Source organism: Branchiostoma belcheri, unplaced genomic scaffold (genome assembly GCF_001625305.1).
Source record: "Branchiostoma belcheri isolate BF01 breed outbred unplaced genomic scaffold, Haploidv18h27 scaffold6, whole genome shotgun sequence".
Classification (NCBI taxonomy): Eukaryota; Metazoa; Chordata; class Leptocardii; order Amphioxiformes; family Branchiostomatidae; genus Branchiostoma; species Branchiostoma belcheri.
In genome coordinates, this window is record NW_017804242.1 from 1,830,672 (window position 1) to 1,841,482 (window position 10,811).

General features: G+C 41.1%; 1 long non-coding RNA gene across 1 annotated transcript; it reads right to left on the reverse strand.

Annotated features, from left to right (window-relative positions):
• Window positions 1-278: 278 nt before the first annotated feature.
• LOC109482429 lies at window positions 279-1,465 on the reverse strand. The gene is made up of 3 exons (XR_002140951.1): window positions 1,374-1,465; window positions 744-933; window positions 279-379 (listed from the first exon to the last, which is right to left on the reverse strand). It is a non-coding gene; the product is annotated as an uncharacterized LOC109482429 (long non-coding RNA).
• Between the last annotated feature and the right edge of the window lie 9,346 nt (window positions 1,466-10,811).

Here is a 10,811-nt window from a genome sequence, read left to right on the forward strand (position 1 = left end):
AACGCTGTCGGCATCAACGTTTCCGGTCAGCTGGGGGATAGAAGGTTAAGGATAAGCTCATGTGTATATCCGGTGTGGTGTAGTGTGGGTAAAATCTCAATGTTGAAGGCACACAGAAAAAGACAAAATATCACACAAATGTCTGGTGACATGAAAAAGGGTTTAAAGTTGTTCGAATTTATACTACTAGTAATTTTAGTCGGACTGGTTTATTTTGTAAATATGATAATTACATGCCTCCCAATTCGGGAGGCATGTATGTTAAGAAAGTACCTGGTCAGTTGTTATAAACGCATTGCATGTGATCCATGTTGAAGATAGCGTTTCGGAGTACTCGACCTTGTACTTGGTTATCCACCCGGTTCTAAAGCCTTGGGTTCTAAAGGAGAGAAAGGACAATTATAATATAGTGATTCAAACATGTTTCCCGGCCCTTTTTCCACATGCAGATTTCAGGTGAAGTCCGATTTATGCATATAGTGTCTGTGTGTGTGTGTGTGTGTGTATGTGTGCGTGTGTGTGTGTATGTGTGTGTGTGCGTGTGTGTGTGTGTTTGTATATTTATGTGTGTGTGTGTGTCTGTGTTTGTATATTTGTGTATATGTGTGTATGTATGTGTGTGTGTGTGTTTGTGTCTGTGTGCGTGCGCGTGTGTGTGTACACATTTGTGAATATGTGCTTTCTTCGTCTTGAATGGAAAGTTTAATGTAGTCATACCCTATCATGTCTTAAAATCTACTAACCTGATGCCAGTTAAGATCATAGTATTGGGGAACTCCACTTGTAGCCAGGAGCTGTGGGGAGTGGACGGTATCCAACAGCCGTTACCATGGAGACGAGCATTGCGTGGTGGGTAGTCCTGGCCGCTGGGTGTCGCGGTGATCTGGTCGTCTGTTATCCATCTACTCTCCATGCCGAGTGGTACGTTACAACCTGTTGTAGTCAGGAAAACGTTTTCGCGAATTTAAGATGAACTGATTGTTGCCTTCCTTCGTCTTGTTTGTTTGTCTACTTCACATAACCACTAAACCGCCTTAGGCGTAACATATGTGTACAGTAATTGCAATCCTTGTATGATCAGACTGTAATGTTTGATCCCGACTTTCATCAGCAAGGACCCCTACTCTTTTCGATAAGCGTGGTGGGATCGTTAACGTGCTCGAAGTGCATGTGGCTCTCCTGAAACACGTGACCTCTGGCTTTCACTGTATTTGTTAGCGTACTTAAGCGTAGTATCAGGGGTGCATAGATGAGCGAGTGACCGCATCGAGGAACAAAACTTAATGTTGGCATCACACATACAGTGTTTTTAAAAAGTTGAACCGGCTATGACAACTGTATGTTGTTCGAGTGAAGTTTAAGCGCATCCTTACCGTCACTGTCACACGGTCCGTTGATGAAGACGACGTCATCTATCGCGATCAGTCCCGGCTGTCCTGAACCGACCACTGCGTCAAAGTTGATCTAAAACAAACATACGTGTATGCATTTTTCTCTAAATATATCAAACTCGTCTTAGATTTAAGTTGCTGTCACACCGTTACCACCAAGACTCAGATGATAATGACAATGAATAAGATCTACTTTAGCAACATTACAGTCCTCGTAAGTTGAATAAGTGTGCAATGTACAGCTGGAAAGGTATCATGAGGATAAGGAAGAAATACCTGTAACACTTAACATCACCAAATATTTTAGAATCAATGGCTACTACAGTACGACAATGGTAATGAAAGCGTAATCTGGTGTGACTAATTTCTATTGACAAAAAAGTACAGTGATTGAACTTGTTACTTATTTACTGATCTTGCATATCTGTACTAACCCTATAGGCCAGAGGCGTGCCGCCGCCATCCAGTGGAGACGTGATGTCCACCCGGGCTTGTCTCCACTCCCGGCCCTGGTCTCCTTCTACCGACCAGAGCTCAGTTCGCCGTTGCTAATGGGGGTTTAAAACGGAACAATGATGAATACAAAAAAAGAAGCTCCCATACGTCCATTATTTTTTTGGTGAATTTCTTGTTTTCTTGATCAGTGTGAATTTCTCACTGGTTCTACCTGTATGTATTTTCCCACTGGTCACCATAACGCAAACAGGCAGACAGATAAGAGGAAAGTTAAGACAGGAAATGAAATAACCTTTCTGCCTGATACCTTTCTGGAACTTTGACCTACCTTTCTGTCAGTGTCCTTGACGTCCCAAGCTCATAGAATTAACCACGGAAACACAAGCAAACACACAGACACACCCATGTATATCAACACAAACCTCCTCCCTCAAAACATCAATGGAAAGCGGCCCACAGGCCACGATTGATGGGATTCTCGTGAATGAATGAACAAAGGTTCAAACTTCTAACATACCTCTCCGACTTGTCTCTGTAGAACAGCCAGAGACCCCACACCAGTCCCAGCCATGTAGTAGTAGAAGGTGAGACAGTGGTTTATGACGGAATGGAGCTGCATGGACCGCAGGATGGCGGTTTGGGACGTGGCTCTGCCGGTGGTGTCGACGTAGGCATAGCTACCTATGAGAAATCGATAAAGATATCTGTATCTGTATCAGTATAGCCGATATAACCGCCCTTCGGCGTAACACACCAGCTTCTCAGGGACGCGGCGCGGCGGCAACTAGCTATATCACACAGAGCGAATTGTTACACACTTTGCACATTTAATTGCAGGAGTTGTTTAAAGTTTTCTAGTGATGATGCCCCAACTGTGCTTGGTGGCAACAAGTTCCAGTCTACGATAGTTCTGGGGAAATACGAGTTTTTGAATACCTCAATTCTTGGTTGATAACTCTGATATTTGGAGGCATGACTGTTTCTTGTTCTTTTCTGGGCTGGTATCAGATACTCAGTGGTTGGTACGTCCACCAGTTTATTAGTCATTTTGTACATCATACATCAAGATAATCGATTATGGGTCTTTATTTTAACGTCTAATAGTCAACAAACGTCTGGCGTGCTGCTATGTTTCAGTAATCAATATGAGGTAAAATTCGACAACATGTACGTAACAAAAAAGTCCATACGTAACCTTTTTAGAATCGCCGTACCGCGCTCGATATTTTTGTTATCATCCAAACGCGAACATATTCAAGTCGCTAAATGACATAATTCCAGAATTTTAAAACCTACATTTGCGATGGAAGAAGTTTAGTGTATCATATATAAAGACGCGGTGCGCATGCTGTATGCTGTTTACGCGTAGTGTTAAAAAATCATACGCCACTATGAAACAGTAGGGTACCGCTGTTTGCTTTTCACTGTCGTTAAAATGGACTTTGTAATGGACAACCAATGAAAGGAACATTAGATTACTTATCTTTAAAAGTAACTAGTATTTTAGGTAGTGAAAAAGGAACAGTAAAGCCCGCGTAAAACTTTGTGTTTTGATCAGCGATGCTGTCAATAAGCGACATTGATTTTTCTAAATAAAGCGTGAGAAATCAACACGTGCGCCTTTGCGGTGCCGGCCTTGAAGTGCCGCCTTTTGTTGGAGCAAGCTCGAGTAATGCTAAAGTCACAATTCCCAAACGGGGCCCGGCCGGGCAGCTTTTGGGAACGAAATATACGATATAAAAGACAACAAACACAGACAAGTTTTAGATAATAATCATGGGCACTATTTCTGTATATTCCTGATGATATGAATTGTTAATTTTTCGTTCATACAAACAGCCCGACCGGGCCCCGGTTTGGAAATGTGACCTAAGCATTATTCAGCAATGATAGCCCGTAATCGCGACTTGAAAGTAATATAATTTCTGGCATCTTGTCTACCTACAAAGGTTTAGGTAATTTTGCTTTGAGCTTATAATAGTCGGTCCAAAAATATATTTGCCTTTAATCCAAAAATGCATTTTCCTGTGCATCTTTTTGGTGAATAGAGCAAAACAACTCACTTTAAAGGCTTGCATCCTGAAACGGAAAAGAACGACCAAATTGTATATTCTAACAAAGAAAGTTAATCTCATCTGGCTTTCATAACATCAAACCATTTTCCTTAAAAATAAGAATGAAACAAACGTACACATTTCTCTTCCCATATTGGTGAATGAATCTGACAAAATTAGAATGATACCGTCTGACCTTTCCATGATGGATCATAATTATAGACAAGATGCATATTTAGATTAAAATCATTTATTGATTTTGATTCATGTATTGAAATATGTACAGCACTATCGGCAAAACTCTTGACTTTTTAACCAATTTTCTTTTACTACATTTAATATCTCTTTTACTAATTAGCTCTTTTGTACTATTGTTATACCATTTGTTGTTTGATTTCTCTGCATTTGTGTACTCTTATCGTCATTTCATGTACTAGTATTCAGTGTAAGTATTAGTTTAATATTTGGTATATATTTCAATTTTTTTCACTACCTATTGTTTTGCCATTCTTTGAGTCTTGTAGAGGAACTACTTGGTTTGTGCTTCTGGTTCCTCTTAGATTTATTATCAAAAAATGCCTGTCAGAAACCCGTTGGGGCAACACGAAAAATTTTTAATTTATCTTACTGCTATGAAATTGTTGGCAACAATATTTTAGGAAAAGTCACCAAGTTTAGTGGCCCTAGCACAAGCCGTTCGAACGTTATCACAGCATGTTATTTTATTGCTGCTCAGCCCCAAGAAGAAGCGCCATTTGCAGGCCGTCATTGGTGCACGTGTTGATTTCTCACGCTTTATTTAGAAAAATCAATGTCCCTTCTAACGGGCAAAATAGCATCTGTACTATACCGAAGCTTGTATAAAGTACCTGTTTAAGTTTTAAAAATCAGAAATATCCATATATTGGTATACCCCTCTCCAAACCCTATCTGATGTTAAAAACAGTTGAAGATACAAAATAATGAACAAGTAACATCGAATAGTTTGAAAGTGAGCATATTGAAGATACCATGAGATACGTATCTTAAAATCCATAGAAAAACATTCATGAGCCATATACCGTAACAAGTGTAATAAAAATAAAACTAACAACAACTTTACTGTATGCGGGAGGACGGTGCGTCTTTGAAAATGTGTGCCTTTCATGAAACGAGTGGATTCATAATTGGAATATGATACAAGGTCTAAACGTATGCTTTAAAAAACAACAAAACATACAAAACATAACAAAATTGTTCTACAACCATCAAATTCATAATCTGTGAAATCTCCGATCACTCAGTGATCGTAGCCTCTTTTGGAAAGGGATATTAGTTGGGTTAGAGCAAGGAGCTTCTATTCAATAAAGAAGATAGAGACCACGCCCAAACTTTCATGGCAGGTGTCTTTTAATCTCTAAAGTAGAAGCTGAGTGCGACAAAGACTTGGTACTTACCCCCGCCCGTGTGATCACCGCTCAGTCCGAGAGACTGCACCGGACCAGACCCGACTTCCCAGTCGAAGTCATCTCCACCGGTTTGCTGAACGAAGCCGCAAAGAAGCTCCCCGTCAAAGTTACAGTTGCTGGCGACCGGCACCTGCGGGCCTACGAACACAGCCGCCCAAGTCAGTATCAACCACACGTGAACCCAGGATAGTTCCCTCCCTACTCCGCAACAGTTATCAGACATCGTGTCATCAAACATACAACACACACGTAAAACAAACTGTCTTTTGGATGAGCAAGCCTAGGGTGGGCACGAAAGTTTGAAAGGTTTGCGGCAGAGCTTTCAAGAGACGCATCCGCAGAGTGCTCGGAACAACACTCTGCGGTGCATGTCCGGTATCGCGGCGACTATATATATTTGTCCGGAATTAAGGTCACTAATAAAGACCCCGGCTTTTATATGTTTAATCATTGGCGCGATAACAAAGGCGTGTGCAGCTACGATGCGGCGAAGGAGAGAGGTGGATAAACATCAGAACAGATATGTGACATGAATTGAGTTTTCACTTGGCTAATATAACTTTCATTGTGCGGATTGTATCTTTGATTGCACTTCTTAATCATGATGTTGAAGGGCGGACATTATGTGCGATCCATACGTGTTAACACTCAGGACGCAAACAGCTCACTCAACAGTGCTGTTTACCGCTCGTGTAAGCTGATGTCTGTTTAAAACGATACGGGAGGGCTCCTTCGGATCCGGTTGAGATGCTTACAGAAGCAATTATGTTCACAAATCATGGTAAAATCACAAACACCTAACGTCTTACGCTAAGCCATCTGCAAAGCTAGACTGAGCTAGAATGCGACCACAGAGATTACGTTTGTACAAACTGCAAAAGAAGCAAGACAAGCACTTCCGGGACACTCTAAGCTTAAAGACAACGAAGAATAACTTTTGTAACAAACTGTTTTATTCTAAATATTGTCAGGCGGTTAACCAATGTGTGCTTGTTTTTTACGCTTGTTTTGTTATCAACCATAGCAAACCCGGAGAGCGATACAGGCCAAAGAACACTCGAGAAAGAATTGCCGAAGGAAAAAGAGGGGTTTGAAAGAGTAAAAAGAAAGAAAAGTAATTCCTCAAAATCGCTACACCTGAACGTTAATAAGAGGGCACAGTAACATTGAACAAATAAGACTATAAGTAAAGGTGAATATGTCTTCTCAGACTAAACTTACAAAATAACTTCGTGGTGATTGTGTCGGCACCTTCTGTGCGCCGTTTGTCCAAACAAACCTGTGTCATTACAACATGGACCGCTCGAGTCGTCGTTACCGGGAGATCAGATGTTTCTGGTATGTTCTGTTTGATCTGATCTTGTGACATCAGGCATGTATTTACCGCTGGAGAGTCATTTAGTTCCCCTTTCCACTTAAGGGCGGCGAGGGTATGGCGACAAAAGATTTTCACATATAAGAGACGAATTGTTTTACTTATTGTGTGTTTTCTTGTCTTTCAAACCATACTTTTATGTCGTGCACTGTATTCAAAGTAAACAGCCTTTATTGACACAGCAAAAGTGCAGCGACTTTCGTAAGGTGTGCTAAGACTTATGAAACCATGGGTCACTCAGATTCAATTTGGTCGTCGCACTGTCTCAGCGCGGTCGCCGCCCGGTCGCAGAGTGGAAAGGGGGTAAGAAGAACACCACCATGTGCTTACCGGAGTCCTCTTCGCCCTGTCTCCCGGGTAGCACCACTAGCAGGTGGAAAAGTGTAACCAGAAACATCGCTGACAGCTGAGATAAAACGTCTCTTCAAACTGCTCTTCACGGAAATACTGAAAATTGATAAAGAATGCGAAATAACAGTTCATACCTTTGTTGTGTAGAATTGATATAAACGAACTTAACAGAGACTTTCAGTGGTGTCAAATTATATTGACTACATAACTACACTCTGAGCAACTGGCTGGAAAAAGGACGCCTTGTTTATGTTGACATTTTAAACCAGTGAATGCTTGTATAGGAATGCTCTTAGCAACTTCAAGGAGTGAGGAACATACACTTTTGTGGGTGTTGTAACTGTTGTAGGAAGTTGTGAAAAATGTGGGCCCAAATAGTCACATTTATATCGTGCGTGTTGGCATGTTGGTGCACCTGGCATGGCGGACTCGTGTCAACACGTTCTCATCGTGTTTGTGGAGTAAAACCCCCTCACTTTACCCCGAGCCATTCTCTCTACCGCTGCAGCAATGTGCACTAAGACCTGCGCGTGGTGACACTAAGCTGGTCTTAATTGTTACACCCCTAGCCCAAAAGCCCATCTGTGACACAAGTCATCGATTGAATACGTGAGTTTGGACTCGATGATTAAGAAATGATTCGTTCAAATCCGTGGCTTTCGCGCTCTTGTTAGGAACGTCATGGTCCAAATAACAAATGGCAACAGAAATGAAAGTAAAATCCAGCCTTTTGTTCACATACATGATTAATGTATACATGTATAAACTGCAGTTAACACAAAATACTGGGTAGTTTTTCACGCTCTTGTTAGAAATGTCTTGGCCCAGATAACAAATTGCCACGTAGATGAAGTTAAAATCCAACTTTTTGTATATATATACATGATTAATGTATACATACCCAAACTTTACTACATTTAACATGAAATACTAAGTCTGTGGTAACGTACAAGACTTTTTTCGTGTGCCTGAAAATTAACTACAATCCAATGACTATGAAATAATGCATCTTAAGCCGTACCTTTTCACCCTCTTGCTAGTGAAATCCTAGTCCAAATAACAGATTTGCCACAGAAATGAAGGCAAAATCCAGCTTTTTGTCCATATGCCTGATTAATGTATACATGTATGAACTTAACTACAGTCAACAGAAAACACTAAGTCTGCGGTAACACATAGGACGTTTCATGTGCCTGAAAATTAACTACAATCCAATGACTAAGAAGTAATGCATTTTAAGCCGTAGCTTTTAAGCTCTTGTTAGGGACGTCTTTGTCCAAATAACAAATTGCCACGTAGATAAAGTTAAAATCCAGCTTTTTGTATATATACGTGATTAATGTATACATGCTCAAACTTTACTACATTTAACATGAAATACTAAGTCTGTGGTAACGTACAAGACTTTTCATGTGCCTGAAAATTAACTACAATACAATGACTAAGAAGTAATGCATTTTAAGCCGTAGCTTTTTAAGCTCTTGTTAGGGACGTCTTTGTCCAAATAACAAATTGCCTTAGAAATGAATTAAAATCGAAGGTAAAATCCAGCTTTTTGTCCATATACATGATGGATGCATACATGTATAAACTTTACTACATTTAACAGGGAATACTAAGTCTTCAGTAACACAGAGTACTTTTCATGTGCCCGATAACTAACTACAACCCATTCATTATCAAACAATTCATTCAAACCCGTTGCCTTTCGTGCTCTTGTTAAGGTCGTCTTGGTCCAAATAACAAATTACCAGTGAGGTGAATATAAAATCCAACTTTTTGTCCACATACTTGATTAATGTATACATAAATATAAACTTTACTACATTTGACAGGTAATACTATGTCCGCGGTAAAATAGACGACTTTCCATGTGCCTGATAATTGACGATAGCGTCTGGTCTCAGTATTACACATATTTGTCAGCTTAGAGAAACAAAACTTTTATCTACAACCCTGTCTTAACTAATATCGATGCACAGGTGATCTCTACAGCACTATAAATGGCTAAAATAATTACAGAATGTTGAACACTCGCCTGATATAAGTTCTGCTGTTCCGATGATTGGTGACTATTCTCCACGGGCCGGACTAGTGGTGTTTTACCTGCCCTGTACAGAAAGACAGAGGCCTTTCTCCGACAGCCCTTTCCCCAACCTTTCTGATCACTGTCGTCCTGTAGGCATTTCAAACCAACACGATACAACGGTAACAAGTCCCCGGTGTGAGCTAACCGACCTGGGCGGGCGGGCAACACTCTCAGCACCGTAGAGATACCGAGGAGCCCCCGATGGTATGGCTACCAGGCTAACTCGCTGTTCCAAAGAGACAGTACCGTAAATTGTGCCAATACTATGACGATACAGTCTACGGTCGAACACCCCCCGCACACGTACGGGCAAACCACGCCTAAAGTAGCTGTTTTGCCGCTTTGGGCAAAGTTTCCATAACAGGTCGGCTCTTTGAAGGGGCGTCCTTAGTTATGTTTTCATCACACGAGTCTTAGGACCCGCATAGGAGAAACAGCCTCGGACGAACGGATCATAACGGTTATAGAAATTGATGTCATTTTCGTAAAAAGTGTCCTTCTCTGTATTATCTTTACTGTTTATTACTGGTTTAATGCTAATTGTCATAATTCCACAGGGTACCCTAAAACCGCCACATTGAAAAGGAAACGGTGTTATAGAGGCCTTCGAAAGTCTTGAACACCTGAATGTATTAAAGTGTGCATATAACTAGGGGATCACTGATGCTGCATTCATTAGTAGATCTTTTTAAGTTCACGTTGCTTGAACTTTGCTGGTGTTAGGGTGTAACTGACGGAATTATGGCTGGTAACTTTAACGTCATAAGAGTTGTTGTAGGTGTTACCGTGTAGAATCTGCGTACACAGGGTAAATCAACGTCATCAACTTCCTGCGAAAAACGTGCAACTCTCGACACGTATCTAAGGAATCTGAGAGTGTCACAGCGATCATACGACATAGTTAGAACACACTTTCAAAGCTCTCTCCTACTTAAGGGTAGTGTCACAGCTGAAACTCACTTCTTTCGCCTTGCACGGCGACGGCGGTATGTAAAAGTGGCTCATTCGGGGCACAGAAAGTTCAAACGGGGATTTGTAATGAACTTCTGAATGGTGATCATATGGCTCTTATATGTGACCGGGTCACTGGCGCATTCATCCGATATCCTTCATTTATCACGTCCTATCCAAACGCGTGAACCAAACCAGTTCACGGGTGGAGGCCTGTATCTACAGAAAACAGAAGGTAAACTCTATTAATTGCTTTGAGCAAACTTTACGGCAAACACTCCAGGCTTCTGTCAACATGTGGCGTTTTCAGTGAGATGCCTGTCCCGGGTTGTTGCCAGGCACGGCCGCTATGTTAATTGATAGGAGATTAAGGTATTCCTCCAGCGGACTTTCCCCCACTCTCAGTTAAAGTGCTTCTACAGGTTGACGGAATGTTCCTACTGTTGTAGTTACCTTAGAAATGTTTCGTGGTGATACAAAACAGTGTCTGGCGTTTGCTGTAACATTGTACGCGTTAAGTTCAGTGATATGGCTACAGTTTACACAACTTCTGTGTCAAAGTGACATTTACAACAGGAGGATTAGAACTACGTCGCACAGGAAAGCACACAATAACAAGTGCGACAACGACTTCAACGCTTCTGATATCTCTTAATGTATTTCCTCTTTCTTTATACATTTTGTACTTGTAGAATG